This window comes from Leucopleurus acutus (assembly GCF_964270905.1).
Source record: "Leucopleurus acutus genome assembly, chromosome: 3".
NCBI lineage: Eukaryota > Metazoa > Chordata > Mammalia > Artiodactyla > Delphinidae > Leucopleurus > Leucopleurus acutus.
Genome location: NC_139145.1, coordinates 107,425,594 through 107,432,588, shown reverse-complemented (window position 1 = coordinate 107,432,588; position 6,995 = coordinate 107,425,594).

The window sequence follows — 6,995 nt, the reverse complement described above, 5'->3', positions numbered from 1 at the left end:
AGGAGGTGGAGGGATGCTGAAGAATCACTCATTCCCTCACCTCCAATTTCTTTTGTAAATAACTTCTCTTTTTATGCTTCTACATTCAATGACTGTCACCTATTTCTGTTTTTGTCTTCTAAATTAAAGTTTGACTTCTATTCAGTATCCAATGTATCATTTAACATTTGAATCTTATCAAGGCTAAGATAAATACTCTTATTTTGAGCTAAACCTATCCTGATAACATAATTATGAGAAAAAAAATAAGTTAAGCCATTGAAAGAGGCTCTGTCAAAAGGCTTACAAGGAAAATAGTTTCTTATTTACTTTCAATTTTTGATATGGAAATTAGTATGTGCTTATCATCCATAAGCATATTGTTTATATGTCAATTAAATTCACAATACATACAAATACTTTAATTATACACTATGAAGAGCTGGAAAATTATAACTATGCATGCTTCAGTTCCCGAAGGTCAAACTAAATTACAGCTGAGGAAAAAACAAACATCATGTGAAATGCTGTAATGATATGCACAATTGATATAAGAAATACAGTCACTATTTATTTACCTCAGTTTTTTGAGGATATGGATTTTATGGGAGAAAAACATTATTTTTATTATTTTCATTGGCAATTCTACTCTCAAAGCAGAATATTAGGGCTTTAAAGACAGACCCCTGTAGCTCTGTGTTGATGAGCCAAATTCAAGAAGGAAAGACTCAAGTTAAGGATATGCTCATGTAGCTTTATGTTGTGTTCTGCTAGGTTTTCTATTTACAAAAAGAGGAATCTTTGGCACCAAAGATTTACATTCAATCAAACCCTGATTCCTCAAAAGGACCTCACCCTCATATCTCCCTTGAAACCTGGATTAGAATTTACATTTAGAAAGATTTTATAGCTGATATTTAGATCTGTTTAATTTCACTTAGTGGTGTAATAATATAACCTCAGTTTGAGAGCTTTACTTTAGCCTTTAAAGGAAAAAAAATTGAACTTTCTCTTGGTCCTTTAGATACCAAGTCCAATCTAGAGTCAGTTTGAATGACAACTGCTGGAGGTCATCACTAGAGAAAAGTACAGTGAAGGTAACTGCAGAAGCCTAGCCTGGGGAGATGTTTGTCCCCTGAAGGCACATTCTAGGCCAGGTCCATGTAGTTAAGTTACTTTAAGTTGTCATACTAAGATTGTGTCAGACTTCAAGGAGTCAGAGTCTCCAGCCTCTTCTAGAGATTGTGGCTTTTTCACAATTTATCCAAGGAAGTTCCTTTTCTTCACTAGAGACTTACTACTGCTTTGAGCCTCCCTCACACATTTGAACATATAAGACACTTGTTAGAAATATTTGAATTGATATATAGACACATTTGGATAACAAGTCCTCCAAAATCATTGTAATGCTTTTGGATGAATAAAATACCAAACCCTTGGCCTGACATACTTAGCCCTCAAAAATATATATGCAGGCTACATTTTCAGTCTCATGTTTTCTATTTTCTTTTAAGGATTGTAAGGTCGGATCTTAACAAACGGCACCGCGAAACAGAGGAAAGTGAGCTTTATTAGGGAGCGCTCCCAGGCGAGGTTCACTGGTCCGAGAGAAAGGGCCAGAGAAGTCGCACCCGGGCGAGGGTTGGGCAAGATTTTATAGGGGAAGAAGGGAAAGGGGTGTAGTGAATCTGGGAGGGTGCAGGGTATTCCTTATTTGGTGGTCTTTTCGGGTATCCTGGGGGACCTTTGGTCCCGCCCCTCGAAAGGCAGGAAGGCTGGGCTGGGTTCAAAGTCCCCAGGTCAGTTCCTGGAACTGGGTGGTCCAGAATGTCTCCAGGGCAGTTTCTGGAACTGGGTGGTCCGGAGAATTTCGGTCTGATGCAACCTGTGAATCTGATTGTGTTCCCCTGCCTTGGGCCAGTTGGCCTTACAAGGATACTTTTCTTTAGCCAGATTAGTCTGACCCTTAACACTTTTATTATTCAGGTGAGGCCAGACCATCATAAATGTGGGGAAGTAAAATTTCCATGGATTTCTCAATGCTCCTGTTCTACCCTCTTAGGCCACAGAAATTTATATGCTATAAATTTAGAGAATGTTTGTTTTCACTCCTCTTATAATGTAAAAAGCGTATTCTCATACCATGAAAATTAGTTCTGTTGTCACTTGCCTACAATTAATTTCTTTGATTTGAAAGGATAGAGCTCTTATCTTTCAAAAAGACCAACAGGTTAGAGCCTGGACTATGTCCCTAGGTTAAGTCCCAAGGTACTTGGAAGACTGGAGGGCTATCTCAGTAGGGATTTACATGTCAAAAAGGGATAAAGATCCAGAAGTTGAAGACCTCTCTAGGTAGATGGGTTTAATGGATAAAGAAGATGTGGCACATATATACAATGGAATATTACTCAGTCATAAAAAGAAATGAAATTGAGTTATTTATAGTGAGGTGGATGGACCTAGAGTCTGTCATACAGAGTGAAGTAAGTCAGAAAGAGAAAAACAATTACCGTATGCTAACACATATATATGGAATCAAAAAAAAAAAAGGTTATGAAGAACCTAGGGGTAAGACGGGAATAAAGTCACAGACCTACTAGAGAATGGACTTGAGGATATGGGGAGGGGGAAGTGTAAGCTGTGACAAAGTGAGAGAGTAGCATGGACATATATACACTACCAAACGTAAAATAGATAGCTAGTGGGAAGCAGCTGCATAGCACAGGGAGATCAGCTCGGTGCTTTGTGACCACCTAGAGGGGTGGGATAGGGAGGGTGGGAGGGAAGGAGTTGCAAGATGGAGGAGATATGGGAACATATGTATATGCGTAACTGATTCACTTTGTTATAAAGCAGAAACTAACACAACATTGTAAAGCAATTAAACTCCAATAAAGATGTAAAAAAAAAAAAAAAAGAAAAAAGAAAAGCTGAGATCTGGCTCCTGGAGAGATTTTATTTACAAAAGGGAAGGGGGACAGCTGCCTTCTTCCTTTATATAAGCAGAGAAAAATCATTTTTCTTCATCTCTCTTATAGGCATTTGTCCACTCACATAGGACAATTGACATGACTTCCATTGTTCCACTAAGACTAGGGTGAATGGGGCCCAATGCATTTATTATTTACTGTGAGAAATTTACTGAGAAATCTATCTCTGACCCAGAATACCTTGTGCATGCATTCCAGATACAGTGAATAAAAAGGGACATTGAAAATGTAACAATATGAAATAAAGTAACCCCCAAATCAAATAGTTTAACAAAACAAAAAATTCCTTTCTCAGGATGATTATTCATTAGGCTGGATGGGAGAGGTCTGCTTCTTGTTCAGTGACCCAGGATGACAAAGCTTCTGCCCTCTCATGGCACCATCACCACACTAAAGTTCTAGGGCTTGCTGTGGCAGGGAATGAGAATGCAGGGGAAGTGGTTTGGAAGACACAAGCTGCTAGGCTTCTAGCAAAAGAGTTATAGCACTTCTGCTCAAACATCATTGGCTAGAACTAGTTACATGGCCCTGTTTAACTACAAGGAAACTGGGAAATGTTGGGGAGGATGTGAAAATTAATGCATTGTAGATATCTACACTGTATCTTGGCTTCTGTTCTGATTGTTCCACAGGCTTTTGGCAAAGAGGAAAATAGAGTATTAATCTAAGCAAAGGCTGATCCAAGAGCTTTAATTCTTCCCTTGATGAAACTCTCCAACCTCTCTACCATCAACACCTTAACATATGACAAACTTTTCATTTCCTGTCAAGTCCTGCTCACCCTTTTGGAATACTGACAGTTGCCAAAGTTCTTGCTGAAGGACTGCCATTGAATCCTAATGCAAGAAAAATATTAGGGAGCATGAATTTCAAGGATGGATTAATTTTTGTTCCTACAATATTTCTCTATTATATTGCTGCTCATTTTTTTGTCAACTGATCAATACATAGCTTTGTTTTATGTGTGTTTCTGTTTAAATATTATCTTATTTAATATGTATTATTGGTTCATTAATACTGAGCTCAAGACCAACAGCACTATAAATCATGCTAAACAAAGCTCACCTAACACATGTATTTTTTCCTGTGAGGTTCAGCACAGCCTTCCTGTGCTCAGGAGCAGACAGTACTTGAGGGCTGTGTTAAGCAAAATTATCAACAAAAAGCACAAACATGCCAGATACATGGCACTAAATAGATTTCCCCAAAGGACACTTTTTTACAGTGTGATATTTGAAACAAGGCAGAGTGTTACCTTGTTCCTCAGCTGGAGATGTGCCCATCCTGCAATTTAAAGTTTTGACACTTTGTGCATGTCTATAAATGATGTGAAAATGCCAGGAGTATCGATTTTCAGGTTACAAATACATTTTTAAGAGTAGGCAAAATTTAAAGTACAGAATCCAGAAATATTGAGAATTGGCTCTGTTTGCAAAGACACTGAAAATGAAATAAACACCACATTGCTGGGTATAGGCAACCATACTATGCTCTTTCTCTGGAGTTATTGAGAAAGAGATAAGAGAAAACTTGTTTTCTCTTTAGAACTCCTTTTTTGGATTATTTCAGAAGAGTTTCTAAATCACAAAGAAAGTGAGTCTTCCTACTTATTTTACCTTCCTTTGACTTCAAACAGTGATATTCAGTTTTCCTTTTTATTAGAGTCATATAACACTTAGTTCTTAATGAATTCATACTCTAAAACTTAAATCTGCTAATCATGTTGAAGATCTGTCTCACACACACAAGCTATTAAAAAACAATTCTGAGAGTGTACATATGCAATGTGTTCACTGAGGGCAAGAATTATGTCTTTGTGTCTACCACTTCATTCTCACCACCTTATATACCACTTACTACAGATCAGCTGTTGAACAAAAATATGAGAAAACACAAGAACTCAATGTGTAAAGGAGATGGAGAGAGGGCAGAGAGCAGAAGCAAGAAGAACTAAAATCTTGCAGCCTGTGGAACAAAAACCATATTCACAGAAAGATAGACAAGATGAAAAGGCAAAGGGCTATGTGTCAGATGAAGGAACAAAATAAAACACCAGAAAAACAACTAAATGAAGTGGAGATAGGCAACCTTCCAGAAAAAGAATTCAGAATAATGATAGTGAAGATGATCCAGGACATCGGAAAAAGAATGGAGGCAAAGATGGAGAAGATGCAAGAAACGTTTAACAAAGACCTAGAAGAATTAAAGAACAAAAAAAGAGAGCTGAACAATACAATAACTGAAATAAAAAATACACTAGAAGGAATAGCAGAATAACTGAGGCAGAAGAACAGAAAAGTGACCTGGAAGACAGAATGGTGGAATTCACTGCTGCAGAACAGAATAAAGAAAAAAGAATGAAAAGAAATGAAGACAGCCTAAGAGACCTCTGGGACAACATTAAATGCAACAACATTCGCATTATAGGGGTCTCAGAAGGAGAAGAGAGAGAGAAAGGACCCGAGAAAATACTTGAAGAGATTATAGTTGAAAATTCCCCTAACATGGGAAAGGAAATAGCAACCCAAGTCCAGGAAGCACAGAGAGTCCCAGGCAGGATAAACCCAAGAAACACACCAAGACACATAGTAAGCAAACTGACAAAAATTAAAGACAAAGAAAAATTATTGAAAGCAGCAAAGGAAAAATGACAAATAATATACAAGGGAACTCCCATAAGGTTAACAGCTGATTTCTCAGCAGAAACTCTACAAGCCAGAAGGGAGTGGCATGATATACTTAAAGTGATGGAAGGGAAAAACCTACAACCAAGATTACTCTAGCCAGCAAGTATCTCATTCAGATTCAATGGAGAAATCAAAAGCTTTACAGACAAGTAAAAGCTAAGAGAATTCAGCACCACCAAACCAGCTCTACAACAAATGCTAAAGGAACTTCTCTAAGTGAGAAACACAAGAGAAGAAAAGGACCTACAAAAACAAACCCAAAACCATTAAGAAAATGCTAATAGGAACATACATATCAATAATTACCTTAAACATGAATGGATTAAATGCTCCAACCAAAAGACACAGGCTTGCTGAATGGATACAAAAACAAGACAGACATATGTGCTGCCTACAAGAGACCCACTTCAGACCTATGGACACATACTGACTGAAAGTGAGGGGATGGAAAAAGATATTCCATGCAAATGGAAATCAAAAGAAAGCTGGAGTAGCAATACTCATATCAGATAAAATAACTTTAAAATAAAGACTGTTACAAGAGACAAGGAAGGACACTACATAATGAACAAGGGATCAATCCAAGAAGAAGATATAACAATTATAAATATATATGCAGCCAACATAGGAGCGCCTCAATACATAAGGCAACTGCTAACAGCTCTAAAAGAGGAAATCGACAGTAACACAATAATAGTGTTACTTACACCAATGGACAGATCATCCAAACATAAAATTAATAAGGAAAGACAAGTTTTAAATGATACAATAGACCAGATAGATTTAACTGATATTTATAGGTCTTGCCATCCAAAAACAACAGATTACACTTTCTTCTCAAGTGCGCATGGAACATTCTCCAGGATAGATCACATTTTTGGTCACAAAACAAGCCTCAGTAAATTTAAGAAAATTGAAATCATATCAAGCATCTTTTCTGACCACACCACTATGAGATTAGAAATCAATTACAGGGAAAAAAATGTAGAAAGCACAAACACATGGAGGCTAAACAATACGTTACTAAATAACCAATAAATCACTGAAGAAATCAAAGATGAAATCAAAAAATACCTAGAGACAAATGACAATGAAAACACAATGATCAAAAACCTATGAGATGCAGCAAAAGCAGTTCTAAGAGGGAAGTTTATAGCTATACAAGCCTACCTCAAGACACAAGAAAAATCTCAAATAAACAATCGATCCTTACACCTACAGGAACTAGAGAAAGAAGGGTAGCAGAAGGAAATAAATCGTAAAGATCAGAGCAGAAAAAAATAAAACATGAAAAAATGAAACAAAGAAAACCATTGCAAAGATCAATAAAACTAAAACT